We start from the raw sequence: 16,557 nt of genomic DNA on the forward strand, positions 1-16,557 counted from the left end.
AGACATGCAGACTGACCTTTTAGCTTAGAAAAACAAAGTAGCACAAATAAGGTTACCTTGTACTGAAGAACACAATATCTTCCTGTACCCTTTTCTGCTTTGCTTCCCAGACAGTAAATAATCTGCAGGGTGACATGGAGCATTCAAGCACATGTTACCATGGAGAATTGCCCACGTACATGGGTCTTTGGGTCACGAGCAATAATCACATGATGAGCTAGCGCCGATAGTCATGATATTTTGGAAAGGTATACAATATCCATATGCCCACAAGCTGGGGCTCACTTTCTTATGCTTGTATGCCGTGCATTTGTAAAGTCAGTCTGTGCTAGAGTACGAATAAACTGTTTATATCTTTGTTCCTCGTGACCGGTGTGTCTTCATTGCTTTACAGTAGCCTGATATTTCAGATTGACAACGTCTCCACACTATCCCTACTGTGAGGCTGGGCCAAGAAAAAAATAAGCCATAAGTCGCCAGAGGTCGCCAGGCACGATAAGTCAGAGAGGATGTCAAGAAGTCGTCGAGACAGCCATCCAAGATGCCAGGCGATAATGCGGAGCTTGTTACAGAGTTTATTGCTATTGGATTTGCTTGATGCATTAAGCGACCGACTAGATAAGCATCAGAAACTTGAATTGTGTCATTTATTGCCCCATATGCTTGACTTATGATAGCATTTAGTCCAGCTCTTCGAGTTGCTTCTACCACTCTAGAACATCAGCAGGATAACAAGGCTGAGATACACCCAGATTAGGCGATTAAAAAGCGTTTAAACTTTTACTAAAGAGGGCAAAGTGGTTTCAATGTTTAGAGCCCCAACACTAATCCATCGCAGAGGAGGGCTGTCCAGGTTACACAGAGAAAGACAGCCATAAAAAACCATCTCTTTAGGACAAGCTAAACAAAAAGTCTCCATAAAACCACCATTGACCGGCTTGAAGAACTGGACCTCCACGACAGGATTCCCCATAAAGTCAAACTTTCTTGGGAATCATAGTCCTCAGTTCTTCTTCCCCAAACCAGTCCACCTCCTTTGAGCCAGTTACTCATTATTGTAATGGACTGTGTTCCACACATCTTTGTGTTATAGTATCACTTGGTCCTACGGTACACCTGGCACCACCACCCATAGTACTCTGGATAAATTTGACCAGGCATCAAGTCTGTAGTGTAGTACCCACTACCTCCTTGTGATGCTCAATTATCTTGTCTTTCTTAATGTGCTTATCCTCGAGTGCACTGACATGCTTGCCCCCTACCAGGATGGCATGGCTCCTCAGTGCCAGAGCCTCCACAGCATTTACTAGACTCAGGTCTTCTCGGCCACCCTGTCCCTTGCCCAGCCCCTGCTTTTCTCATTCTCCCACTCCCCCCGTTGCATGGGTTTACCTAGGTCCTTACACCAGGTCCTCTGTCTCACATACACTTCTTTCTGGCTCAGTTTCCCCTTCGATAGGGAACCTAAAGTAAGAGGAGTTTTCAGCCTGCAAGGTAGGGAACAGTTATACAGAACAAGCTCAAGAAGTACGCTTTCAAATATGGTGGCAATATGAGAATATCCTGGATGGTAATATCCTTAGCCAGCTTGGCCAGGGTACAAACTTAAGTGAGTTTTGTAGAAGGGCACGGGTATGTGGCATTAGGTAGAACAGCAAACTGCCACGGACATGCGACAAGCATAAAAGGGATGCATTGTTAACATCTGTAGTCTTTGCAAGCATGTCAATGTTCATTTACTCACCATCCGCCATCCAAGTGGACTTGCACCAGAATCATGGCACAAATGAAAGTTGCGGCCATCTAAAATGTTCAATGAATAATGTGTTGTAACCCGCTTCTCCCTTTGTATTGCGCTGCAAGCATGTGAGCTAAGGAATGGCTTTAGAATGTTGGATGCTGAGTGAGTGTTTTCCTTGAGTGTGTCAGTTAGAAGGGAGCTGCCTGCATGTGTGTGTGCCGGTGGAAGTCCCTGTAGGTCTCTTACCTAATGTACTTCTTGTACCAGCAATCCTGATCCTGTAACAGTAACCTGAAGTAAAGAATTCACTAACTCACCTGGACTGCAGCATCATCATTTTGTACATTTAATAGAATGGCTACATAATATCATGGAAGCACCAACTTAATGGTGACCTTATTAGCCAGAGACAAAGATGCTCACAGGCGAGCATTAACCACTAAGGGGATCGTCAATATGTGGGTGGTGTGGTAGGTAGGAAGAACGAGAGACCAGTTTTGGTATTCTTGACTTATTAAAATAAGTGGAAAAGGCCTCACTAGCCCCAATCTGTGGATTTACCTGTCTAACCAAACTAAGGGGCTTGTCTGTTGTGAGGTCCAGCAAACCGCCTATCCTCCACCCAAGGCTAAGGTGTTCTGTCCCTACCACAAAGGCAAAATAAAAACGATCAGGAGAATGACTCCCTTCTCCTGGAGAGGCTTCCTCAGCCTTAGTAGACACTTATGAGCTACTTCATTAGCAACCTCTTGGATTAACCCATTTAGTTCCTTTAAGGGACTTTTCCAGGTTTTTGGCTCCCCCATTCTCTTGTAGGCTTTTCCTCTGTTGTATTTTGTTTGCTCCCTTCGCCGTTTGTGTGTTTATTGGTGCATGTAAAGAAGGGAGGAGTGTTAGATCGTCCATGCGCCTTCTTGGACTGAGTGATGACATGGTGAGAATGTTCATTGAGTGTCTGCAATGTATGTGCTAGAGTGTGTTCCAGACCACTCAGTTGGAGCCATGTAGCCTGGGTGGTGGGAAACAGTGGGCTCTCTGGGGCTCCGTTCAAGCTCTTAATGATCCAATTCTGATTACTCCCTTATTTGATGTAACTGAATAAAGAGCCCCAATAAACTAACCTGCTGCCTCAAGATACCTGCCTTACAACATCCTCCTCACATCTTGTTCCTCATTCTGTTTCTAGGTCTTTCTCCTTGAGATACCTATTGCAGACCCTAGCTATTCTTGTTCTCTGGTCCAGTTTTTATAGTACCGATACAAGTAAGAGGTTTCACAGTTACTATTCTTAGTCGAGCCACTCACTGGGACGAGTAGGCTGAGGGTACTCTTTATCCCAGTCTAACCTCCCATGTCTCCCACCTTTCCAGATACCTTGCTTTCTACGGGTTGGCGTCACCGGGCCTGTTCGCAGGATTGGGACTTCCTTCCTAGTGGGGATAGCTTTGGTTCGCTACAACTCTATTTCTCCTCCACGGTACCAATGCTCCAGCGGTCTCTGCATTGTTGTCAAACTAACAGCCCACCTCCATTGAGTCAGACCACTGCTCTCTACTCGCTCCTTCTCCTGGGGTTTTCGTCCCCCTTTCTCTCTGGTTTTCAGCTTCCCCAGTACTTCTTGCCCACAGCTCCTTGTGGTTTCTTCCCGACGGAGGATCTCCCGGTTTCTCTCAGCACTCCAGACTTGGCTGGTTTGAAACTCCCAGGTTTCCATTCTCATGGATAATAAGAGGAGTCCCCCAGTGAGAAACACTCTGGGACTCTTCGTCATTCTTTTATGATCGGCTGCTGGGTACTCCCCAGTGGAGGATTATAGTTTGTTCTCTTAGTGGATTACTCTTCATGGTTTGTTTCTTCTTCGTCACAGTATTGTTGGTTTCCAACCATTGAGTAATCAACATTACTCGCTCGGCATTCTTCTTCACAGTAGTTTTACTACACTGATCCTTGGGTCTTATGTCAAAATAACTTAGTTTGATGGATGTCTCCGGGGTTCTGATGATACTGTTCTTCTAGAAGAGGGGGCTCTAGGGAGTTGCTCAGCGGAACCAGAGTCCTTGTTCCCCAAAGGGGAGTCTCTCCATGCGCGGTCCCGCATGCAGCTACCCCTAGCAGGCTCACCTCTCTAGCCAGTGACTGCATCCCCATGATTCATCAGTGGATAATCGAACACACTTTGTGTAGGTTACTGAATAAGGGAGGTTTTAAAAAAGCTCCCCAATTTAGGAAGCTTCTAATCAAGGAATTTCAACACACTTGAGGATCAGAGTGGGTATTTTAATTGAGATGCACCACCTATAAAGCTTTGTGGATCTTTGTGCAATCCCTTTGGATGTGGCATTGCCAGCGAAGACACCACTACACCCAAATATCACAAGTTTTGCCTCATTTTGTTTTTACTGTATGATGCAGAAGAGGTTTGTATGATGCTCCAATCCTAGAATCTGTTCAGAATGCTGCTAAATGCAACAGTGCATATTGGGTTTCTCAAAGATTTTGGAAAGGTAACGTTACATTTAAAAATGTTTCAGCTATATTAGCTATGCACCATTAGAGCATGCATTATTAAGTAAAAAATAAATCAAATGCTTCTCATAATTCCATAGGCTTTATTTTCCAGCTATGTACAGAGTGAATCAAAAGTTCTTTTCCCCAGTTAGACGTTCCACACGACAGGCCATTTAGTCAATATTCTCCAATCCCTGAAAAACAAGGTACAAAAGGAGGATTAGATTTTCAAAAAGGGAAAAACAGTACAGCAAAATCCACTGAGATCCTGCTACATTACTAACAATGTACTAGTTTAGATATCCACAGGTGGCAATTGTGCAGCCAGGAAACATGGCAATGTAAATAAAGAGTAGACCATTAATCAGCATAGCATGGTTTACTTGTTCCTGTACATTACACCCAAAAAACAGTATACCTCAAGAACCAAACCACTCGAGTTGCAGTTTCCATTCCCTAAAGAAGAGGCTTAGCACCAGGTTACCGTGCTGTGTAGTGGCTATTGCGCCGTAATGGACGCCCTGAGCATTCTGCATCAGCCTTCCACACCCTTGCTACCATCTCACCTGCACGTCTCACTTTCCGAAACATGACCACCCCTGCTCCGAACTCCCACATCCCTTCTCCAAGTGCAGCAAAGGCAGAAAAACTTGGCATGTACTTTCCCGCGAAACACGGATGCTTTCGCGGGCTTCTCCAGGCCTTGTGTGTGCCTCCAGGATGTGGGCTGGGATGTCTGGTCCCAATACACATCCTGGGTGCCAGAGAGTCTAGGGTGTTGCGAATGCCTGGGACCACCGTGGTCCGTGATAGGTCCACGCATGGTGTGAGTGTTGATGAGCGGATCTCCCATTGGGTCCCCTCCGTTTTGACACACCCCATGGGCTGCCCGAAAGACAAGAAACCGCCCAGGCACCCCCTCCCTCCCCCCAGGCTCCCAACCTAGTCCTAGCATATTCCCCTCCTGACACCATGTCCAACTTCACCGCCCTTACACTCAACTGGCCATCCCTTACCTCAACCAGCCCCCACCAATCCAACCCGCCCGCCCCCCCCCCCCCACTCCACTCCACTCCCTTTCCTTTCCACAATCCCCACCTCAACCCAGGCAAGCTCATACTATCCAGCACCCCCCACCACACCCCACCAAACCTCTTGCATTCTCATCAACACCAGGTCAGACGCTAAAAGCAAATTTAACATCTTTGACCATACCTCGGACGAAAACCCAGACATCCTCTTCATCAGAGACCTGGTTTGCCGACTACAAACCCATTGCACATGAGGCCTTCCTGACTGTTGGGAATAGATGAACTGGGGGGGGGGTTGGGAGGAGAGCACAAGCAATCCTACACAAACACCAATTTCCTCTGCCTATAAAGGACACCGGTCACCACCACAAGAGTATGAATCCCTTCTTGCAAACCTTAACTCTCACCCTCCATTTCACACAGCTTCCTACTCATTTGCAGACCTTCTTGCTATATAAAAAAACCTTTGCAGAGACACTGAGAAGCTCTGACAACTACCTTCAACTTACATCCTGCACACACCATCTTAAGTGACTTCAACATCTGGTTTGACACCCCTTCAAACGCCATGACCCATGCTCTCACAGACAACGTAGAAGCCTTCACCCTGCCAACGCATTTCTCTGCCCTCCCACACTGCAGGCCACACCCTCAATGTGGTCTTCAGCACCGCAAACATATCCACACTGCCGGTAAGCCTCCTAAAATTAACTGACCACTCTTCTTCTCTGTACTACTTTCAACCGCGACCCCTGCCCAAGGCCACATTCAGCCACCAACCCCCTGACCTCTCAGCCCACTCTGGAACAAAGTCGTTGTCACCCCTGATCTAGCAAACTCCCTCCTCGACTCACTCCCACCACTCTTCCTCCAGGAAGGCCCCCACCCTGTCAAAGTAAATCACTGGCTCTCCAGCACGCCAACTCCTCAACACAACAAAACAGAACAGAACCACCCCCAGCCAATCGTACATCACTCGCCTGTCCTTCCAGCCCCTGCCCACTGCTCAGGCTCTCAACCTAGGGAGCCCCAAGCTGGCGAGACCAGCCAATCGCATTGGACAAAGGAAAAGTGACATGTAAAATGAACTCGTCCAAGTTTAAGGTATGTATTAACTGCACCACATCTGTGGACACATGCCACAGGCATGGCCAACCATTTTTCACTATAGAATCAAGCAATGGCTATGCAAATCGGGTCTTATAGCTCGCATAGTGATCCACACAAACACCTGACGTGCCTCAACACATCTGCCATTAGTATACAGTGACAACCTACAAAAAGATTCCAGTCTAGCTGGGCACACATCAAGTCTCCCAAACTAGCACTCTATCCTAAACCACCACCACCCACACGCCTGACCTCTGGGCTGCTTACTGGCAAAATGCACACATGCATCTTAGAATCTCCCATACATGGATTTAGGTCCCAGAGGGCGTTCCAACCAGAAAGCGCATGGAGGCCATACAAATATCAATATATAAACGACAAATACAATCTATTAAAGGCCTACTCCTTGCCCGGGGAGGCTCAATTGATGTTCCATTGAAAAAAGAAAAAAAGCAAGGCTGTTTTGCAGCGGTTGTGCTGGAAACATAGGTTGCAATCTCCTTCATGACAGGTGCTGTAAATGAGGGGCTGTTTCATTTAAAGGCTTGCAGATATGTCTGTTGTGACAAATTGAGGGAATGCTTCCCTCACCCCTCCCCCCCCCTCCCCAAGGTTCAAAGACAAGACCAAAGTTCATGTGAACCAGATGGCGCAACAAGTGAGCATGTAGAAGGCTAGAGACCCGAGAGAGCAGTAACTTAGCTTACAGTGCCCTCTTGTGTCATGTTGCACAAAAGCCGCAACATGATAAAAGAAACTACGGAAAACATCGTTTCCTGGTACTGACTGTCTTAAGGGCATGTCAGTTTCCCCCGTAAGAATGGAGCGAAAGCCCAGAAGAGTGCAGCAGAAGGCTGCACTTCTCTGGCAAAGTCTAGATCATGGTGAAAAACAACAGCAAAAAGTTTAGGGGTTGCCACATGGATGGAAAATTACCCACAATTACGAAATCTTTCCCAACACTCGCCCTTCCCAGACTATGGACAGGGGGGGAACTAATCCACCCCTGGATGAGTCTCGTGTTCAGGTCGGTTTAACATTCTGGACAACCCATCAGCATTGGACACCTGGCCTATGCTCAATAGTGAAGTCGAAGCCTTGAAGACTTCTAGACCAACTAAGCAACTTTGGATTCTCCCCCTTCATGTTCATTAGCCACTTTAAGGGCTTATGGTCAGTTTGCACAGTGAAGTGGGTCCCATAGAGGTAGGGCCTCAGCTTCCGTAGGGCTCACACAACAGAGAAACATTCTTTCTCCACTGTGGACCATCTGAGCTCTCTGTCCTTAAACTGGCGACTAATAAAACCAATAGGGTGTTCCTTACCCTTCTCATCTACTTGCGATAGTACAGCTCCTATCCCAGTGTCAGAGGCGTCCGTCTGCACAATAAAAGGTCTTTGATGATCAGGGGCCCTGAGGACAGGGGCCTGGCACAAGGAGTCTTAAGCCTTTGAAGGCCTTTTCACACTCGTCGGTCCAAGTTACCTTCTTGGGTTTCTTCGGAGTGGTGAGGGCAGTCAGAGGGGCAGGTATGGTGCCATAGTCTGCCACGAAGTTTCGGTAATACCCCGTGAGTCCTAAGAAGGCTCTCACGTGGGTCTGTGTAGTGGGGGTAAGCCAGTCTTGTACTGCTTGTACTTTACTGGGAAGAGGCTGTATCCTCCCTCCACCTACTTAATGTCCAAGGTAAACCACAGAGCCTTGTCCAATCTGGCATTTCCTAGCCTTTATGGTCAAGTGTGCTTTCTGAAGAGCCTGGAGCACAATCCCGAGGTGTTTCACATGGTCTTCCCAGGTGGCACTGAATCGTCCAGATATGCAAGACAGAATTCGTCCAACACATGATTCACAAGCCTCTGGAAAGTGGCAGGTGCATTCTTCAACCCGAACAGCATTACCCTGAATTGGTAAAGGCCGTCTGGAGTAGAAAACGCTGTCTTCTCCTTGTCATGTTCTGCTAAATCTATTTGCCAATAGCCAGCAGTGAGGTCAAACGTGCTGAGGTACTTGGTGGCACCCAAAGTATCCACCAGCTCATCTGTTCGAGGCAAGGGGTGTGCATCTGTCTTGGTGACAAGATTCAGAGCCCTGTAATCCACGCAGAACCTCAATTCAGAAGTGCCTGCCTTGGAACCAAAACCACAGGGCTGGACCAAGGACTACTAGAGGGTTCAATCACCCCAAGGTCTAACATCTTGTTGACCTCGGTCTTAATATAAGACCGTACTTTGTCTGACATCCTGTATCCCCTACTTTTGGTAGGTACACTGTCTCCTGTGTCTATGTTATGTTTGCACCAGGTGTCAAAACAGGCGACTGAAAACAGGGGGGAACTGCCTAAGCAAGCTTTTCACCTCAGCCTGCTGATCCGAAGTCAGCTGAGGGGCCACTCGGACACCCTCAAAGGAGCTATCTGAAGGACTGCTTTGGAACAGGTCGGGGAGAGGTTCAGACTCTCTTCCTCAACATCTGAAGCCAGTAGCAGTGCTGCGATTGACTCCTGGGACAAAAGCCTTCAGCCTATTTACGTGAAACACTTGGAGCCTGTCCAGGCCTTCCAAGGTCCAGTAAATAGTTAACCTCACCCAGGGGCTCCACCACTGTGTAAGGGCCTGACCATTTGTCCTGTAAAGCACGAGGCCTTATGGGATTCATGATCAGGACTTGCTGACCAGGTGTAAAGTTGATGAGGGAAGCTTTCTGGTCGTACCAATGTTTCACCAGCGCTTGTCCCGCCTTCAATTTATCACTAGCCAAGCCCATCACAAGTACCATCCGTTTTCTGAGCCCCAGCACATATTCTACTACATTGGTAGTAACAGGGGGAGTGGGCATCTCCCATCCCTCTTTGACTATGGCTAAGGGTCCCCGTACAGGATGACCGAACAGAAGTTCCAAGGGGCTGAAGCCAACACCCTCCTGTGGTACCTCTCGGTAGGCAAACAGTAAGCATGGTAAAAGAAGATCCCATTTTCTTTTCTGAGGTTCTTCCAGAGCCCCAATCATGCTCTTTAACGTTCTGTTGAAACGTTCCACCAGACCATTGGTCTGGGGGTGGTATGCAGAAGAGAATTTGTAGGTGACCCCACATTCTTTCCACATAGCCTGCATATACTTCGACATAAAGTTGCTGCCACGATCCGACACAACTTCTTTAGGGAAGCCAACCCTAGTAAATATGCCAAGTAACGCTTTTGCAACTGACTTGGCAGTTACAGTTTTCAATGGGATGGCCTCAGGATATCTGGTTGCATGGTCGACCAGCACCAGGATAAACCTATTGCCTGAGGATGTTTGCGGGTCAAGGGGACCAACGAGGTTGATCCCTACCCTTTCGAATGGTATTCCCACAATTGGGAGTGGTATCAATGGAGCTTGGATTGTCGAGCCAACCTTACCAGATAACTGGCAGGAGGCACAACTCCTGCAGTGACTTTCTACTTGCACCCCCATCTTGGGCCAGTAGAAGTGCATGGATAACCTTTGCTTGGTCCACTAATACCAAGGTGGCCAGCAAGGGGCACTTCATGCGCCAACTGCAGGAGGAAGGATCTAACAGCAAGGGGAACCACCAACCTCCTATGGTCTCCTTCTGTAGACTCTGTGGGCTCACTATACAGGAGTACACCTTCCCAATAAATCCGATGAGTCCCAGGAGGTTCACCCTCAAGCTGGGAGCAGGTCTGTCTCCTTAGGCCTTCCAGAGATAGGCACTCACGTTGGCCTTTACTGAATTCGTCCCTATCAGGACCACCTTCTACTAACAAGTCTTTTAGTTAGGATGGTCGTTGGGGTCAAATACTTTAGGCATCCCCACCTCCTCGTCAGGCCCGGGCGATTGACCAACTTCCTCCACCGCAGTGGTAGGCGAGCTCGGGGGAAATATTCCCTTTCCTTCGACTTGACTGGTTTACTCCTTTCGCCTTGGGTTTCCCCTTCGGCTGGGGCGGCGTATTGGTCTTGGCCAATGCTGCCCGTGCTTGAGACTGTGTGTAGGGTCTTTCTGCAGTGTCTCCTACGAGCCCTAAAGCTCCGAGATCATTACCTAACAAGACCTTTCCTGGGACGTTCCTCTGAATGCTCACTGGAATCCTGACTGCTGTACCATTTAAAGTAAGATTTACAGGTATTAATGGGAACATACAGAGTGGGCCATCAGCCAATTTAGTGGGCATCAGAGTAGCTCTGGCAACTTCCTCCGAGTCTACCAAGGTAGAATCCACTACAGTTCGACTGCACCCACTATCCCTAAGAGCTGGAGTATCTACTCCATTGATCAGCACACTGTCTTTAAAGTAGTGCTTGGTATTATCTGGAATCCTAGCATAAGCCTCTGCGACTTTAGGCTCCCAGGGAAACTAAAACTACCTCAGCTTCTATCCCGCTGGGAAATGAGTCTGAGGAGAAGGATGCTCCTGTAATCTCTTCTTCCTCGTAGGAGGAGAAGGCCAGATTAGCGGAATGGACCCCCAAAGGTTTACCCTTACACCGGGGATCCCCCTTCATGTGGTCAGTTGCTCCACAAACAAAACAAGATCCATTGGGTCGGTTTACATAGGGAGGCTTATTGTAACCAGAGTTCTGTTTCGGAGGCTGACCTCCACTACCCTGTGAGTTCTCTTGTGTCTTACCCTCATTTTTCTTTTTGTGGCCCTTTTGAGAAGAAGATTTATCAGATTCTCCACCGTCCTTATCTTTAGACTTTTTCCCTTCCTCCTGCTTACCAGGATGAGTTTTGTCCTTATGGGACACTCTATGTGACACCCATAAGTCTGCTGCAATGGCCAGCTTCTTAGGATCTATCTCCTTCGAATCGGCCAAATGCTGCTTAAGAAGAAGATGCAAAAATGTGTTCCAGCATGACAAGAGTTATCATGCCTTCAAAGGTAGAAACCTTATAACCTTTGACCCAGCCAGTTAAGTTTTTTTAAGGATTCGGTTACATAAGATACCCAAGTACCACCTTCTTCTTATACTCTCTGAATCGTTTCAAATATTGGGCCGGAGTCTTTCCAAACTTTAAAATGAGAGTTTGCTTTAACATTGCGAAATCAGCTCGCTCAGCCTTCGACATTTCCATAATGGCACTACAGCCAGAATGGGGCAGTCTGCTGAGTAACCAGGCAATCTTATCAGCATTGTCAACTTCTTGAACTTCACATGCATACTCAAACGTATTCAGGCAGTCCATAATGTCATTCCTTTCCTCATACACACTGAGCAGATCTTTCGGAAACCGTGGATGAGGAGGCCCCAGACCCATGTCCAGGACCCTTGGACCCATTTGCAACCTGACGCTTGGCCAGTTCCAACTGGTGATCCCCGTCTCTGTTTTTCTGCCTGTTCGATTTTTAGCTTGACCCTATTGAACTCAAGCTCTTCCTGTAGTTTGGCCATATTGAACTCAAGCTCCTTCTGCCTAAACAGCAGCTCTTGCTTCTTGGATTCAAGCATGGCCTCCCCATCGACACTGGCAGAGGAAACATTCACATCCTCCCTGTCCTCGTGGTCGCGGTGGATCAGTGCAGCGGCAGAACCATCGGTTCTACCAGTGAGAGCAGCCCAACCTCCTTCCGCACTGTCCTCAGAAGTTTATAGCGTCAAGCTGCGCTTCTTGCCACGCCACGATTCTTTGGATCATATCCAATTTCGTGCCTCGAGAGGAAACACCTCTCCGCACACATCTTTTTCAATGTTTCTGATTTGGAAGCATTTAAAGTTAACAAGGTATTTGTTTCCATACTGTTAGATAGGACTATGGCCTTTTTAAAGTTATACTATAGCAATTCACTACGTGTCCTGGTAGGAATAACTTGAAATGCCTTAGTTCGTGCGCAACACTGGATACCTTCAGTCGTATCACACCGCTGTACACCAATTTGTTAAGACGGATTTCTGAACTCTGTCCTGGTGGCGCAGAGGTTCAGAAGGCCAACCTAATTACTTTGAACAGGGTAACCTCTGGACAAGCCAGACCAATCAGGGTAGCGATCGCGGCGGTCAAGACTAGGTCTCAAGAGGGGTGAGGGTGACTGAAAGCCCGCAATGAGCACACAAAGCAAGGACACTTACAAACTACTCCAAACAGGTGTTATATTAAAAATATATACACATTTATTCCAAGGCCTTTAAAACAATGACCGTAGCGAGAAATCACAATACAACTCTAGTAAACCAACACATAACATACCAATACAATATATATACAAATACAAACAAGTCTCAAGCGTTAGATGCACGAAATGTGTAGTCCACCTAAAAGGGAAGGAAAACAGGCAGTGCGAAATAATGCTTAGACCCAGTCCCCCTTCAGAGGCACCTAACTAAAAGAAGTCCGAGCCCTACGAAGAGTGGAGCCTTGTGCTCAAAAGTACCTGCACACGCTGGTGCCAATGGGCAAAAAGGGGAGTCTCTTCGAGGGAATCAGGCAGTTTAGTGCACAAATGAAGAACAGAGTTCCGCGACTCAAGCGCAGCCTCCACTGTGGGCAGAAGCAGAGCGCGAGTACGGAAAGGCGTGCTGTTTTGACACAGCGGCGACAAGCTATGGGCTCCTGCAGGAGGGCGACCAGTTCCTAGCTATGGTACTCACCGGTCCCCGGTGCAAGCAGACCCAGGCTTCTCCGCGTCAGTTTCAGTCGCTGGCAGGTTCAGGAGAGCAGGGGACGTCTCGTCGTCGTGTAGATTCTGCAGCAGCAGAGTTGAGTTAAAGATGTCCCAAACGAAGTGAACCCGCACAGTTTGTTACCACAGCAGGGCAACGGAGCGGCCGTGTGCATCTCAGCCAAATGTACACTACTCACTTCAGACCTGGGAACGCCAAGTGTACGAATCGTGTGAGAGTGACAAGGACTAGAAATACAACACAACCTGGCGGCGGTTACAGAGCAAGACTCTTGTGTAGGCTGGCCAGTCTGCTGGATGGCCCAGAGACACTTCCGAAGGCTTACGTGCAGGAGATGGTGAAGATGCCGAGAATAGCTGTTCCCGCTATTCCAAGGGTCGAAGAACCAGTACAGGCCTTCTGGTTCAATCAGAGGTAAAAAGGGTTTCACAAGGCGACAGCAGTGCAGAGGAGCAGTCCTTCAGTGGGTCATCAGCGATTCCTCGGTTAAGCCTCGTGGTTGCAGGATACTTGGCTCCTGTAATCCTTTGTTCGTGAGAACTCAGGAGATCGACATGGTAGTGGCGTTTCCAGCCCCCTCTTATCCACGGTTCCCTTCGCGCCAAAACAGAGGGGACCCAATGGGAGATCCGCTCATCAACACTCACACCATGCGTGGACCTATCACGGACCACGGTGGTCCCTGGCATTCACACCACCCTAGACTCTCTGGCACCCAGGATGTGTATTGGGACCAGACATCCCAGCCCACACCCTGGAGGCACACAAGGCCTGTAGAAGCCCGCGAAAGCATCCGTGTTTTTTCGTGGGAAAGTACATGCCCAATTAAGGAAGGCCCCGGGTCGGCTTGACCTGGGGAAGGTGAAGGGAGTAAGATGGTCAGCGGACAGGACAGAGGAGCCTCGTGGTCTGGCCATTTTGGGAGCCAGGCCACCATTTTGGGCTAAGCGCGAGAAACGCGCTTAAAACGCCAAAAGGAGCTCAAAACACAAGAAACGATCGCTGCCACCATTCCTGTCCGTGAATCACTTGCACCGATCAGTTACAATCCAAAAAGAGTATCTAGGGCCTGTAGAAGGCCAGAGACCCAAGAGAGCAGTAACTTAGCTTACAGTGCCTTCGTGTCATGTTGCACGAAAGCCGCAACATGATAAAAGAAACTACGGAAAACAGCGTTTCCCGGTACTGACTGTCTTAAGGGCATGTCAGTTTCCCCGTAAGAATGGAGCGAAAGCCCAGAGAAGTGCAGCAGAAGGCTGCACTTCTCTGGCAAAGTCTAGATCATGGTGAAAAACAACAGCAAAAGGTTTAGGGGTTGCCACATGGAAGGAAAATTACCGACAATTACGAAATCTTTCCTAACATATGTACGTTATGCCACAGATATAAAAAAAAAATTACAATCTATGCCAGAGTACGCGGGGGGGGGCAGGGGTTTGGGGTGAATTTAGGGGCCGAGCCGAGTACCAAGACTGATGGTGGCAGACCATCCAACCCGTCCTTCCATTTATGTACACAGGCAGTCCAAAGCTGAAACTAGAAGTGCATTTTAATGTCTGCAAGCTGTTACTATGGTATATGTACAGGATGGTGTATGGCTACACGTTAGCATACGTTGTGTCTCACCTCATAATCAACCTTTTTCTGTAGGGGCAGATAATGGCCAAGTGAAAACACCACCTACTAGAACGCCCCCCACAGATGAAAATGCAGTCTATAGAAAGTGATGCAACAGTAGTTAAAAGGGCAAAGTGTAACTATAGATTGTTGCACTGCAGAAGCAAGCATGAAGTAACAATTGAAAGCGGAGTGTACACGTGTTGTCAAGTAGTTTCTCCGCAACTGCTGCAGGTACAGGAGTGTTCCCGCAATTGGACGTTACATTTGTGGGCAAAGGGGAGGTCACCAAAGTCACTACAAACAACCTTGATCAAGATATGAACTCCAATTTCCACTAGAGAAAGAATGATACGCAGTCAGGCGGCCATTTTAAAGGAAACCCAGAGACAGACCAAAATAATGCACAACAGAATAACCACAATGAAACGAATAGTCAAAATCACAGGCTTCGGCTTGATTATTCATACGCTAAACAGTGATGTTGCTGTAACAAATGCCAAGAGTGCGATATCCAATGTTACAGTTCATGCTTAGTTTTTTCATTGTCCAATAAAATGGCATATTCACTGGCTTTCATCAAAACTCACAGATCCCTTATGGCACAAGACTTCTTTGAAGGAAGGACAATAGAAAAACGGGTACAGAATATCGTGAAATGTGTTCCCCGCTTGTGCCACCCATCAATTCACAGTGCACCGAAGAACAGTGTAGAAAGTGTGTTGAAATGTCTCATCAGGTTTGCCAAGGAAACTGTTCGTAATCATGACTTGATTAAGCGATATTGCTGCCCAGGTATGGCCTGCAAGAGTTAGCAGACAATCTCATTTCAGACAAAGAGGTACCAATTAATGCAAGATCAATACTAGCCACTAGGTTTTTTTTGTGGTTTGAATCATTAACAGAAGAACATTTACCAGAATACTGACTTGTGCTTAACCCTTTTTTTCGCCACCCTGATTTCCAGATTTCTTAACGAGTCTCTTATGGTACCATAACCTAGGAACATGGGCCCAGGTAAGGAGAGCCAGTGAGGGGAGAGGGGGGGGGGGGGGGAAATTGGGTGCGGGTGGGGAGTGTAGAACCATGCCAGCTAGCTGAAGTAGAATGTCTGGCCAACCAAGGGAACCCTGGAAGTTCAGATGGAGGTCCGAGTACCATATTATTTTCGGACAGTTTGGTGACAATCAAGATCAGGTGGCAGCCCTTGGTGCGCTTCAGCTTGTGCAGGACCTTTGACAGGAAGGGAAGTGTCATGCTCATCACCAAGGAAATGGAAAGCATCTCAGAGAACTTTGGCCCTCTCGTCTCCATTTAGCCAACAGGAGGAATTTCTTGTGGAGTTTAATCGCGAACAAGTCCAGAATTGGCAAACCCCAGGATTAGAGTCAATAGATGTGCATGGAATTCACACTCGTGAAGAGTGTGACCAACATAGCCGTGGCAGTTTGTGCCTGTGCCAGATTGTGACCCTTTTAGTCATGGGAGAGACCTTTAGTCATGGGAGAATGGAGTTATCAAGACAATGACTTTCACATCCAAGATGTTCAAAGGTGGCTTTACTGCACTTGATTACTGACGGTCGTGAGCCTGCCTCCCTGCAGTCCAGGACAGCCCAAGCCGGTAAGGGAGGAATCTGTGGAAAGTCTGCGTGTAGGGGAAGATTTTTTTTTTTCCCAGCCATTCTTGTTCCATGGCATTCGAGACTGGGATCAACTCCATGTGCATGCTGTGACAAGTGAGAAGCAAGGTGCAGTTTTGGGCACAGGCCAGAACCCCTGTTGCCAGCGTGTTGGGCCTTTCGCCGAGAGGATGGTGGACTGACAACTAAAGAGTCTCTGCGATCACCAGACCAGGCACAAAGAATTATTTTTTTGCAAGTTCTGTGGCAATCCAGAAGGACTCAGGCCAGAGGAGTTCACTCA

The 16,557-nt window shown here is 47.8% G+C and overlaps 1 long non-coding RNA gene across 1 annotated transcript in view; it reads right to left on the minus strand.

Annotated features, from left to right (window-relative positions):
- Positions 1-4,330: 4,330 nt before the first annotated feature.
- LOC138480899 (uncharacterized) overlaps positions 4,331-16,557 on the minus strand; it is a 47,972-nt gene continuing 35,745 nt past the window's right edge. The window contains exon 2 of the long non-coding RNA XR_011274160.1: positions 4,331-4,443. This is a non-coding gene — a long non-coding RNA (uncharacterized lncRNA). The remainder of the gene's footprint in view (positions 4,444-16,557) is intronic.

The sequence above is a fragment of the Ambystoma mexicanum genome, chromosome 5p (genome assembly GCF_040938575.1).
Source record: "Ambystoma mexicanum isolate Mex_15411 chromosome 5p, UKY_AmexF1_1, whole genome shotgun sequence".
In the NCBI taxonomy this organism is placed as follows: Eukaryota; Metazoa; Chordata; class Amphibia; order Caudata; family Ambystomatidae; genus Ambystoma; species Ambystoma mexicanum.